The 14376-nt window shown below is 38.8% G+C and overlaps 1 pseudogene; it reads right to left on the reverse strand.

Annotated features, from left to right (window-relative positions):
• Positions 1-6415: 6415 nt before the first annotated feature.
• LOC114214668 (prefoldin subunit 5 pseudogene) lies at positions 6416-7020 on the reverse strand (annotated as a pseudogene).
• Positions 7021-14376: the final 7356 nt, after the last annotated feature.

The raw sequence follows: 14376 nt of genomic DNA on the forward strand, positions 1-14376 counted from the left end.
CTGGACCTAGACCTCTCCACCTACTAAGGAGCTGAAACTTTGGCCCTGCAGAAGGCCCCCTAAGACTCTGCTCTACTGTCAATGCCAATGTGGGTTCTGTTCTCAAATATCAGCTTTATAGGTTGGTTGTGTAGATGGAACAGCATCAAGCAACAGGACATGCTTATAAGTTGTTAAACACTCTTTACATGTTGGTTACTGACCTAGACTAAAGCTGCTTCCTGTCGTAACCTCACACACAAGAGTATTCACTGAGTCAGAAGAATAATTTGGATCTTCAACTTCGAGCCCAGTGACATCTATGAACAAGGCATTTTCCATTCTGCAAAGTCAAATAAGACAGAGTCCCTGCCTTCGAGAAGCCTTGTCCAGTCCAGAAACTAGTTTGGAGAGAAGACATAGGAACTAATCCAGAAGAACCCCCAATGACTAAAATGGAACAATCTGAACAACAAAATTAATAATGGTACTATTGGATTATAACTCCAAGAATAAAATAAAAATATTTATTTTATGGTTGGGGAGAAGAAGCACATCTTCCCTGCAGAGGAATTTCCAAATAATATATGTTAATACTCCCCCTCTCAACTTTGGAGATTATTTTACTTCTTACATTGGGTGGTGGTTATTTGGGAGCATCACAGCATTCAGTCCCTCCATCTCCCACTTGATCACGCATTTTTGGGTAGTATTTTGGCCTTCTTTTTAGAGGAATTCTCCATTATTTATAATTTGGGGATGGTGGAAAGGATGGCTATTCCCAGAAACTACCTCTCACTGCTGTTTCCTATAACAGACGCAGAGGAGACCAAGTCTTGCCCTCACCCCAATATATGCCTGACCACGAGGTCTATTTCACACTTTGAATCTCACATGCATGATGCAAAGATGTAGGCTGGAAGTTTGGTGATATCTTGACCACACCTAAGCTATCCAGTTCCTGCTTCCAAGCCTCCGAGGTTTCCTTGTTTTCTGTTTTTGAAGCCCATTTTCCTAGCCTGCTTTCAATTCTGTAAGCTCCTGATATCCTTCCAGTTGATTCCCTTTTTATTTAAGAGAGCTAGCGCCCATGTCTGTTGCTTGCAACCAAGAGGCTGACAGATGAAGATGTTTTATTCATGTTTACCCACCCAGCTAGCACAGTTGTTTGCAAGCTTCAATGTGTTCCACAATCCCTCGAAGTGCTTGCTAGAAATGCCCCACTCCCAGAGAGCTCATTCAGTAGGTTTGAGGTGGCGCCCAGGAATCTGCATTTGAGTAAGCACTGTAAAGCACAATGCCCTTACTTGCTGGTTTCTATTGTTATCTTTTGAGCCCTATCTATAGGATTCACTGACCTGTGCTTGGTGCCTCATGCAGAGCCTGACACATAGTAGGATCTCAAGAAAATACTTTTAGACACAATATTCATCTTCATTCTGACCAGTGTTCCCAGGCAAATGCAAAACAACCTTTGCTTCTATTGCAAAGGCTGACCACCCCCCACCTAAATGGTAAAAGGTATAATCTCAGAATTCAAAGCCTACAAGACTACATCCATAAGATATTATACAAAACCTAATTCTTATGGTCAACTACATTTGAAACATGCTCTGTATCAGCATGGTCCAAAAGAAATATAATACTAGCCACATATGTAATTCTAAGGTTTCTGACAGTCATATTAAAAAAGGTAAAAAGAAACGGGTGAGATTAATATTAATATATTTATTTAATCCAATATATCTAAAATATTATCATTTCAAGATATAATCAATAGAAAACATTTATTAATGAAATATTTTACCCTTTTTTCTGTACTACTTTCTGTATTTTATATTTGCAGCATACCTTAACTCAGATCAGCCACATAGCAAGGGCTCAGTAGCCATGTAATAAGCTGCTACCAGTCAGAAAGCACAGTCTATATACAACATGCTTCTATTAAGGATGCATGCAATACATTAGTTCATTAAGGGCTCTGAGTAATTCTGTCCTAAGAGCCTACTGTAAGAAGGTGTGCTTAGCTTTCTTTACCTCCAAATTTCTTAAACCCTTTTCACTAACCATGGAACACACACACACACACACACACACACACACACACACACACACACACCCTGGACCACCTATTAAAATCCCACAGAATTACTCCCCCTGAAAACATTTCTTTAAAAAACACTTTTTGTGGACAGATCCAAAAGAAAATCACTACTTAGATAGCAACAGAAGAGGAAGAATCTAGATAACGTGGCGAGGAGGTGCAAATGAGGGAATGTATGCATGAGGGTGTATGTGTGTCGTCTGAGAGTATGCGTGGGTGTGAGGGTTGTGCGTGAGAGTGTGCATACATGCTGGAAATTGTCAGCAGAATTTTTGAAAAGCAAATTGAAATGTGTTGTTTTTTTCCCCATGATAGTCTCTAAGGTTGATCATTATTTGATTTATTTCCTCATGAAAATTATATTCTTCAGATGAATACTTTAAATTTTTAATATATTTGTATATTTAATATATTAAAGATGAACCAAAGAACAACAGCTTGGTGATAATAAGACTTATGGCATGATTTTTTTCTGTTTTTGTAGCTGTGGAAAAATTAATATAGTTAAGGCTAATGGGGGACATTCCAGGAGTTACGCATTTGACAAAAATAATAATTAAGAAGCATATATTGAATTTCCTTATATTTAATAGTTAGAATAATACAGTATCTTCAGGACCTGGGTTTCTGCCAAATGTTCCTTCTTATTTTTAGGCTTTAAACAAAAAACCCAAAGCACTACCCATTCTCAGACAAATCCTGACTCTTTCCCAAATGCAACATGTTTTTATTACAATAAAGTTAGGAATACACTCCAAACAAAACATGATGAAACTCCTCTCAGGGAAGGGAAAATCTTTGAGTTTCCAACGTGGTGTATGTCCCTAGCTCAGTACTTACAATGGGAATGTGGCCAAGCAGGTCCCTGAGATGTTCATTAACTCTAATGGAAGGGACGTGGCCAAGGCACGTAATCAGTGTGCAGCTTTTTAGATCATTCAGGGAGGCCAGTTAGCATCTGAGTGATCAACACTTGCAGTATTTGTCATTTGGGGACCTCTTCTTTTTCAGATAGTGTCTTCCTGTCTTTTTTAGTTGGTCTCCACACCACCTTTTTGAAAGCAGAGTATTTCCTTATGGATAGATAAAAATGGTAGATTATCTTACTATATTTTCCAGGCTAAGAACTAGAAAGTCCTCAGATCTTTTCCTTGTTCTTTTTCAATTCAGAAGGTGGGTTTGAAAAAAGACATGGGGTGTCATTGAATAATCAATGGCAGGGTCACCTGGACTTTGCTTTAGAAATACAATGTGATGACAAAGATGACTCTTCTGCCAAGTATTTTGATCACTACAGTCTAGATTTGCTGGCAACTTGAGGTTGGGCTAGATAAAACATATGATGGGACACCAGAGTACAGATTAGGCCAAGGGTTCTTGTTCTGATATGGCCTCATGACTCATGGTGCAACCTCGAGTATCTTCTTTAACGCAGCTTCCCTATCTGTTCAATGGGTAACAAATTCATACATCACAGAATATTGAAACTTAAACAGTATGCATAAAACAAACCTGGATTTGTGTTGGTGCTGTTTATTACTCAGACACTCAGATTTGGAAACAAGGAAGGATACAACCCACCGCATACTGAGTTAGAGGATAGAGAATCTTTAGCATTTGGTGAGCACCTCAAACCAAGATGTCCATTTGTGGTATAGTCTGTTGTGTTTTGACCGTTGTGTCAATGACACTAGCCTTTAATGGAATCAACTACAACAGACGTGTCTCAATGACTGATGTTTGGCCTAACTGGAAAAAATGATGCTTTTTCAATAACCTAAGCGGTTAGGCTTATAGAGTTCTGTAGACATGATGGCACAAATGAATTCAAAGAGAAGCTTATGTCATGAGATTGGGGAAAACAGTAACTAGAGCCTAAAAATATATTATCTAATATTGGAAACAAATCTCTGGGTTTTTTTTTATGGCACAGCAGACAAAGTGATTTTTAGGGGCTACTTTGCACAAATGTCTCTCTTCAAATAAAGAGGGTTGCTTACTTTGTGCATGTGTGTGAAAACTGTGTTTTCAGTACCCACTGCATAGGAATAAGAACTTAGTGTGTGCTTACTAATGGTTTTTGTTGTTAGTGCTATGACTAATTGTAGCTTCTAATGTAATTACTAATTAAAATAGCTTTGTCTCAGCCATTGAAGAGAGCAGTAATGTGTTGGGTCAGTGCTCTGGAGTACCTGACAAACACACGGGAGGATTCCAAAGAGGATCTTCCCAGCTCTTGATTCTGAGTTCTTCTATTCAATCTCATTGCCCAAATTCAGGCTAACAAAATTATTCTGCTCTTCCTACCTACATCTGGCCAGTGGCTGATCATGAATCTGTTAGGAGGCAGATACCAACAACCCAGTCTGTCTGCTACTACCTAAAGCCTGGCCTTGCTCACACTCCCAATTCCTCAACATCCCTTTGTGACTCTGTGGTCACACCTGCATTTCAAGTATTTAGTTCCCTAGGCCCGTCTAAAACCTGCTCAGTGCTCTTGATTTCCCAAGGTGAAATGTGGCAACCATGGAAGTGTGAACTATAGACCTCCAACTGCAGGGAGAATTATTGACTAAGCCCAGGTGCTATGCTCTGAAGTGCATCACTGTGCTTGGTCTGAGGCCATGCTTCCCATAGCCAATGACTGAACATGACAAGGATATTAAGGCATGCCCATTCCTGGAAAGCACAGGACTCTTCTAATTTGTGGATTTTGACTTGAGGACTTCCCCTCGGTCTTGCCAAACATTCGTTAGTACTGCACTTCAAACTTCCTTCTTTCCTTTATTGGGGTCAGATTGGTGATGCAGTCTGATGGTTCTCAGCATCTCCATTTTCTGTCACAGCCATTTCCCCCATAAACACTGGTATATTTAATCTTGTCTTAGCATCAGTTTCTGAAAAGACCCAAACTAACATGTGAGAGGTAGGCTTTTATACTAGGGATGGCAAATTATCTATAAGGAATGCCAATCCTATTAGGAGTTTCTGGAAATGAAATAGCCCTTTAGAGTCAATCCACTGTCCCACTGGTATGGTGCTTAGAGTCTTGTGTTGAGAAGGATTCTGAAGCCACAGGGCTTTGGAAAATGTGCTGTCACTCCTCCTTTCTGTGCCCATGGTGGACATTGCTAATTGATCATGCTTATGTGTAAAATATAGCAGTGCTGAATTAGCAATATCTGCCATAGGTCTGAGTACTTATGGTAGAATGTACATTTCAAACCTATCAGCAGAACCTAAAAGTGAAACTGGTATATCAAGATGGTTTGATTTTAGGAAGTTCAGTCCTTTATGAGGATCCCTTTGTCAAGTTTTTCTAGTAACTCCCAGGAAATGCTCGCATGTTCCGCGAGTCTTTGTTGGCTGATGCATGCCATCTCCTTCATCGTTGCACTCTCCATTTGTCACTATCACTACATAGCAGACCATTTCCCACCACTTCCTTTTCATTAAATAAATGTGTGCACATGGCTTTAAAAGCCTAACATAAGCAGTACCAAGGGGTTATATTTTTAAAAAGTCATACCTTGCACTGTCCTTCATTTCTGCCCCCCAGAAGCAACCCCTCCTTAACTTTCCTAGCTACATCCCCTAGTATTTACTTCCATATTTATAAAATTTTCCATATACTACTCTCTCTTTGTTCACCAATGTAAGAAGGTATCCACCGACTTCACTACATTCTACATAAGTACTTAGCTCATCAGCATGTCCCACCATTTTCCTTTTTCTCAAAACTCCAACATAGTCATATGTTTTACTAAATCAACAGCCAATGTTTATATTATTATGATTATGCAAATATTCAACTCACTAGAATTGGGTTCAAACATATATTTCTGCAGGAGTTAATAGTTTATTATTGTTATTACTAATTTTTTTGGTTCCTGGAGCCTTCCTTTCTGGAGTCTGCTGTTCTCCTGATTCTATCTGGGCCAATTTTTCTCTTAACTTGCTGCAAGTCTGCATTCCTAAGACTATCTTTGCCAGTCTTCTGGATAACATCCCACATTTTCCTATCTCTTGTGTCTTTCACTTTCTTGGTTTACTCTTTCATTTTGATGGACTGTCTATATTCAGTTTGTTGCTCTTCCTTCTTATATCATTTCACTCTAGTATTTTACGAAGAAATATGGAAAAAGAGGTAGATTTATTGAGTACTTGCCCATATGAAAATGTCTTTATGCCCTTTTTTCCCTTAGTTTTATACTCATAGGATAAAATCTATAGTCTTAATAGTAAATCTAAATATAGGATGAAAATATTTTCCCCTCATTGTTTATTTATCTTTTTAAAAAAGATTTATTTATTTATTTGTTTGTTTGTTTGTTTGCCCAGCTGGCACATTTATTAGCATTAAACACAAGATCGTTCTCTTCCTGGACCCCAGGAAGCCACGCCCACAAAGTCCCAAGCTCCTGAAGCAAGAGTCCCTCTGCCCCAGATCTGAAACAAGCTCTCAGGCTTTGGCAGTAGCCTGAGCTGCCCCCAGGGCTGTGAGCTGCTGAATCTTCTGGCTCATCATCTCCATGACAGCCTGTTTCATGGCATGCTTCTCCTGCAGAGCTGGCTGGATTTTCTCCATTTGCTTGGTAAGGAAGTCTATCTTCCTCTTGAAAAAGTCCTTGGCATCCTCAGCTGTCTTTTCTACATAGTAGCCTGTTCCCACATCGATGAGTACATGTTCCACATCATGTAGCTTCCCAGGGACATACATAGAACTCGTCAGTGGGACGAATAATTCTTTCCCCTCGTTGTTCTTGTTCAGCACGTTCAGACAGTCCTTGGCTTCCACATACTTGGTCTGTACCACCTTGAGCTGGGCAATGGACGTGGACAGGAACTCCACTTCCTGGTCCAGCTGGTTCTTGAGCATTTCTAGCTGCGGCAGGTTCAGCTCGGTGATGTTAACTGACTGCGCCATGTTGGGACGGAGGACTCTATTTATTTTTAGAGAGAGAGAGAGAGAATGCATGAGTGGGGGCAGGGGCAGAGGGGGAGAGAGAGAGAGAGAGAGAGAGAGAGAGAGACTCCAGCAGACTCCCTGCTGAGCACGGAGCCCCACACAGGGCTCTATCTCACCACCCTGAGATCACAACCCGATCCAAAACCAAGAGTCGGTCACTCAAAGGAGCCACCAGGTGCCCCTCCCTTCATTACTTAAAAGGCATTTTTGTAGATTTCAATGTTGCTGTTGAGAAATCTGATGCCATTTTGTACCCAGTTCCTTCACAGTTGATCTTTTGCTCCCCCTTGCCCCACCGGAAGCTTTTGGGATCTTCTTTTTATCCTCTGAGCTCTGAAATTTTACTGCAGTATGCCTTGGTTTTATCTTAGCTTGGGTTCAGAGGCAGAGAATATTGTGCTAGAACTTTATTGAAACTGCTCTTGAAAACAGCATGTGTGAGGGATCAGGAAAGTAGGATTAGGCAGAAGGAGACATTGAACGGTGATGCAGTTGCTACAGAAACTTCTGCTAATCCTATGGAGAGCTCTGGAGTTGGAATAGCCCTTCAGTGTTGTCCTACCTCAGGCAGGTGGGCTGGGCCTTTATGTGCTCTTCTCCTGTTGACCAGTCATGGAGGCGAGCCATTGCCAACAAGGGACTGACCTTGAGTGAGACAGTACTCTTGAGCAAATGTTAATTGCCCAAGCGGGAATCATCTGAGAACCAAAGCCACCAATACACCCAGGACTTGGGGAACAAGTATTTCAGTCCTATAAGGGAAATCTGGGTGGCACACAACAGTACCCACTATAACATGGATCTCATTTTAATAATCATGCTGAGCTCTTGCTGGACTTAGTCTAAAGAGCTGTGTCCTTCAATTTTAGGAAATTTTCTTGTGTTTGTTCTTTGATAATTTCCTCTCTTCTTTTTTCTTGTTACCTTCTTTTTTCTCCCCCATGGCTTATATTTTGTTTCTACAGATTGACCCTCAAATCTTAGTATATGTGCTGCCGAAGCGAGCACGACCCTCAAATCTTATCTTTCTTCTGTTGACCATCTCTTGATCTTTTCAATTTATATCCAGAGAGATTTCTTTGACTTTCTTTTCCAGTATACTCGCTATGGTTATCTAATGACATGGTGAGTCTGAGAGATATGAGTGGGGCACCAACAGCAACAACTATGTGGATTAATAACTTATCTCTTCAGTGTCATTTTGCAGAATTTGGGGAAGAATAATATAAAAACACAGGTGATCTCTTTGACATTTTGAACAAGGCAACAGCAACTACAGATTCTCTTTACTCAGTCTGTTGGTGTTCCTCTTCAAATATAATCAAAGAGAATCTACTCAACTCAAAGTGAAAGCTGACACCAGGCTATAATGTTCAGTGAGACTTTACCAAAGATCTCAGAAAAATTGAAATGCACTACCATACAAAGAAATTTTAAGTTAGGTGTTACATTTGGCTTTGCTCAGAGTTCAGTGAATCCAGTTCATCTCAAAAGGCATCAGGGGGGTGTTTAATTAATCCACACCTTGCCCCACATTTTGGGAAATAGCTCACATCTCCTCTTTAAGGGTCCTTGAGTACATCTCATCTCTTCTGCCTATGTCTACCAAAACCAAAGAGATGAAAAAGGTCATCTTACCCCTAAAGGCTTTCCAGCATAGTTCTTATTTTTAGCCCAGGATCGGTCTCTTTCCATGATGACGGATGGTAGGAATTTCCATTATCTCTGTAGCTCTAAGGCCTTTGACAGGGTCATGTTTTTCCCAAGGTTGATCTCAGAGTCTTCCATAGAAGTCCTGTCAGACATCAACAGTTTAGTCCAGGGATTCCTTTGGTTCATTTTGACAATCAAGTCTACACATCTCTCCTGTTCTTTTTTTTTTTTTTTTATGTTCTTGGCTCTCTTTCTCCAACACGCAATTTTTTAAATAATAAAATACACTCACACACACGCATACATGGGCATGCATACCCACCCTTCTCCAAAAATGAACAATAATATATAGACATCATAGGAATCACAGCCTGCAGAGATAAAGATTTACATTGAATAAAATAGCCTTATATATTCTCCTGTAGAGCAGTTAAACTCCTCAAACCACATTTGCTCCAGAAGAGGGTCTTCCATCACATGGGTATAATCCATGCTTGCCCCTAAACAAGGGACATATAGCCCCAAAGTAACTTCAATCATCCATCTCCTGCTTATAGAAAATTGCTCCATTTGGGAGACATATAATTACAAGATATGTTTTTTGTGTCCTAGAGCTTAATGTTTACAGCCAATGACTGCAAAGTCAGTCAGTAATGGACTCAAATCCCAGCTGTGTCACTTCCGAACAGTGTGTCCTTGGATTAACTATTTAATTTTCTGTGATTCAGCTTTCTCATTTGTAAAATGGGAATAGTTATAAGAACCTACCTCAGAGAGTTATTGCTAAAGTTAGATGAGGAGGTCCCTGTAACAAATCTCCTCACAGTGTTTAATGATAAAGTAAATGGTCAATAAGTATTAACTACCATTATTATGAACTAAGCATGTGCTTTTCTGCCTCACAGTAACAATATGTGGAGTCATTGTGAGGTGTTAAGATAGGACACATGTGATGTAAATTGGAAAATCCAGACTTATATATGTTATATGGAGACTACTATTTAAAAAAAAACACACAGATGTCAAAGGTCAGAGTAGATTTTTAGCCCCAGCTAATAAGATGACTCCCTTATTTGGCTTGAATCCCCTATTTCAATGGGTTCGAGAGAGAGGCCCCAAATTCTGCAGCTTTTTTCTCTTCTCCTGACATGAAGGAGAGGCTTCAGGAATCCTCGACCAATTTAAAGTTTGACCACTTTAGAGCTGACAATTGCCTGCCACTCTGCGCTTTTCAAAAGATGAGTGATAATGAAGAGTTTCCTAATTACCAGGGTTTCAGGCTTGTCAGATTATAAACCTCTTTGTGAGATGTAGCTAATTGGTACTGTCAAGGAGAGAAATTTAGAAAGACCTAGATAATAAGCAGATATTGAATTCAGTTAGGATGACTATTTTTTATTGTTTCTGTTCATAGGCCTCTTACATAATAAATCTTCCTTCTCTCTGTTCATGTGTTGGAAGAAAGGGGGTTTTGCCCTTCCTCCTTCTACTTCAGTGGTGCACTGGTAAGAAAAGAATTCTGTGGAATATTAGGCCAACTCCTCACTGGAGGGTTTTAAAAATCAAAACCTGAAATTATGTTGATAACATCTCTCTAGATTCGCTTTTAAGGCTCAGTGCCATGTCTTGTGAAATGAAGTTGGGATTTTTAAAATGGAAGACAAAGTTTCAAATCCAATCCTGCTACTTATAATACATGGGAATGTGAGGGGCTTATTCACTACTCAGACTCTCAGTTTCTTCACTACACAAAAGGAAAAGAACATCTACTTCACAGAGGTTTAAATAAGGTCAATTAGATAAAACCACAAGCATAATGGCTACCCATAGTAGTAATTTTTTCTTGATATTAAAAAAGTTGAACTCTTCTTATTAGATATATTTTTTTTTAATTTTTTAAATTTCAGGCACTCTTTTCCCTCTGCCTTGCTGCCACTTCAAATCCAAACAAGTAAACCTGGGGAAAAAAATGCTAAAGAAAATGCTTAATTCAATTTTCCATCACTATCAAAAGAAAATAAAGATCTAGAAAATCCATCCCTCAGATACATTTGCATACATGAGCAGACATTTACATCCAAGTGTGTGTGTGATGTACATGCATACATACAGATCATGTTACAGATTAGTAACCTAACCATCTGTCAATATGAATAATAGTATGAAGGAATATTCTGAAGGAATAATACTGTACAGAAGATCAAGCTTCTTAGATAGTTCTGTATATTTAGATGTCATATGCTATGATCTCAAATATTATCAAGTGAAAAATAGTGTTAAATATTAAGAGCTTCAAAATGTTAAGCTTTAAAATGAGATCAAATGTAAGTTGTTAGCAACTTCAAATAGACTGTTATAGATAATAGGTTGTTATAGGTAAGCCTCATGGTAACCACAAAGCAAAAACTTGTAGTAAATACACAAAAGATAAAGATAAAGGAATATAAGCATACCACTGGAGAAAGTCATCAAACCATGATGGAGGAGATCAAGATAAAAAAGAAAGGAACAGAGAAACTATAAATACGGTCAAAAACAATAAACAAAAGGACAACCATTAATATTTTTAGTGTCTTGATAATTTTGCCTTTTCCAGAATGTCATAGAGTTGGAATCATACAATATATAGCCTTCTCAGATTGAATTCTTTCATTTGGCAATATACTATTAAGGTTCCACTATATTTTGTTACGGTTTGAAATCTCATTTCTTTTCAACACTGAATAATAGTCTATCGTCTGGCTCTACTACACTTTACCCAACTACCTACTAAAGGACATCTTAGGTGCTTCCAAATTTTGGCAATTATGAATAAAGCTACCATAAACATCTGCGTGCAGGTTTTTTTGTGCAGACATATGGTTTCAACTCCTTTGGGCAAATACCAAGGAGTGCTATTGCTAGATCATATCATAAGAGTATGTCTAATGTTGAAAGAAACTGCCAAACCATCTTCCCAACTGGCAACTTCATATAATTTTCATGTGTCATGAAATGCATCTTCGCATTTCTTTTCTACTGTTTAAAATGTAAAAAACCATTCCTAACTCGTGTGACATATAAAAACAAGTGGTGGGCTGGGTTTGGCCATTCTGCAGTAGTAACTTGTCCACTGTTTCCCTATCATCTAGTTCAAATGACATTTTTTTTCTCTTCTATGACTTTGGGCAAACTGACTCATCTCTCTTAGCTACAGAGTTCTCCTCTTTAAAATGGAGTGGTTAGTGGGTCCAGTACAACAGAACTGTTCAAAGATTATGTTGAAAGACATATGTCTGCTACTCTTTTTCTCCATACCCAAATACATGTATATATTTTAGAGTTTTGTCAGTCAGAATTCTTTCAAATGCAAGTAATGAAAAACAATTCATACTGGCTTCAACAATAAAGGATATTTGTTAGCTTACACAGCCAAAAAGCTCAGGCATAGCTGCATCCAGAAATTTAGGCAACATCATTAGGAAGAGAGCTCTCTTCATTCCTCCATGCTGCTTTCCACCTTGTCAACTATATTCTCAGACAACAGATCTTCCAGTGATGATGGCTGGCAGCTCCAGGTTTGCATCATCTCAAGCTTGTGTTCAGTAGGAAAGGGGCATATCTCTTTCAGGTGCTCAAGCAAAACATCAGAATGAGCTCCAGCTGGACTGCATTGGCTTGGCTTAGGATAAGTATCCATCTCTGAACCAATCACTGTGGTTGCATGGTTGTGATACTCTATTAACTAGATCTTTGTCATACATCTACTTCTGGAGCAGAAGGTGGAGGAGAGGAGAAATCCTCTCCATCTAAAGATATGAACTAAGATTGGAAAAAGATGGTTCCCAGAGCAAAATCAGTTTGCTGTTACCTGATAAAGAGAGAATGGACAGTGGGCAGCAAAACTCAAAAATGTAAACTCCAGAGTTTACATTTTTGTGGTAAGCCACAAAATCTGATTTCATTAGGAGTCGGCTCTTATTTTGATTAATATTCAAAATACATGAAGAACTTATACAACTCAACACCCAAAAAGGCAAACAATCTGATGAAAAAACGGGCAAGAGGACCTGAATAGACATTTTTTCCAAAGAAAGCATATAGATGGCCATCAGACACATGAAAAGATGCTCAAAATCCCTCATCATCGGGGAAATGCAAATCAAAAACAACCTTACACCAGTTTGAATGGCTAAAATTAAAAAAAAACAAGAAATAACAAGTTTTGACAAAAATGTGGAGAAAAAGGAACCTTCGTACACTTGTTGGTGGGAATGTAAATTGGCACAGCCACTGTGGAAAACAATATGGAGATTCCTCAAAAAATTAAAAGCAGAAATATCATATGATCCAAGAATTCCACTATTAGGTTATTTATTTAAAAAAACAAAAACACAAATTTGAAAAGATATATGCACCCCTATGATTATTGCAGCATTATTTATAATAGCTAAGATATGGAGTCACCCTAAGTGTCCATTGACAGACAAATGAATACGGAAGATGTTATATATATACACGTATCTATGTATATATACTCATTGGAATATTACACAACCATAACAGATTGTGCCATTTGAGACAACATGGAGGGATCTAGACGGTATTATGCTAAGTGAAATAAGTTAGACTAAGAAAGACAATACCATATGATTTCACTCATAAGTGGAATCTAAAAAAAAAAACAAAAAAAACAAAAACCCACAAAAAAACCAAATGAATAAACAAACAAAAAGCAGAATCAGACCTATAAATACAGAGAACAAACTGACATTTGCCAGAGGGGAGAGGCGGGGGATGGGCAAAATGGGGGAAGGGAGTGGGAGACACAGGCTTCCAGTTATGGAATGAGGAAGTCATGGGAATAAAAGGCACAGCATGAGGAATATAGTCAGTGATATTGTGGTAGTGTTGTATGGAGACAGATGGTAGCTACACTTGTGGTGAGCAGAGCATAATGTAGAAACTTGTGGAATCACTATGTTGTACACCTGAAGCTAATGTAACATTGTGTGTCAACTATACTAAAATGAAAACAAAAACAAAAACAAAAACGAAAACAAAAAACCCAAAGAGTCTGCCCTTATTTCTTTCCAACTTTAGCGCAATGGAATGGGAGATATTTGCATAACTGATGGTTGTTTTTGTAGCTATTGGTTTTAGTGCGTGTTTTAACAAGTTTCAAAGACTCAAGTCTTTCCAGTCTTTATGTTGAAAGAAATGACTTCAGAGAATTCTATTCCTTAGATTGAATCTCCCAAAAGACCTAATTCGAATAATACTCCCTTTCTTATACCATTTCTTTATTCTCCACCAATTCCTTCCCTCTGATGATTCTACTGGACACTGAAAGCCCAACGACATAAAGTTTAAACTTTCTTATTAACCACCAGGCACTTGGCAGACATTATAAAGAGCAGAAGAAACCCCAGTTAGGATACAGTTAGATCACGCAAGACAGCCCAGTCTTTTCCTCCAAAGGTTTCCCTACTGACAGTCCTGGATCAATGTCCGGCATTTAATAAACACACAAATGGTAGACCCCATAAACTATCACCACTAATGCTAGCAATGTTGATGAGGGTCTTTCTTAAAAATCTCTGCCCCACCCTCTAACTGCCATCTTGTGTTCCCATGTGTGTGCACCTAAGCTCAGCTGGTCCGCTCGAGAACCCCTGAGGGCCAACCCTAT

Source organism: Eumetopias jubatus, unplaced genomic scaffold (assembly GCF_037043125.1).
Source record: "Eumetopias jubatus isolate StellerSeaLion01/CBP00866 unplaced genomic scaffold, mEumJub1_p1.0 scaffold_1, whole genome shotgun sequence".
NCBI lineage: Eukaryota > Metazoa > Chordata > Mammalia > Carnivora > Otariidae > Eumetopias > Eumetopias jubatus.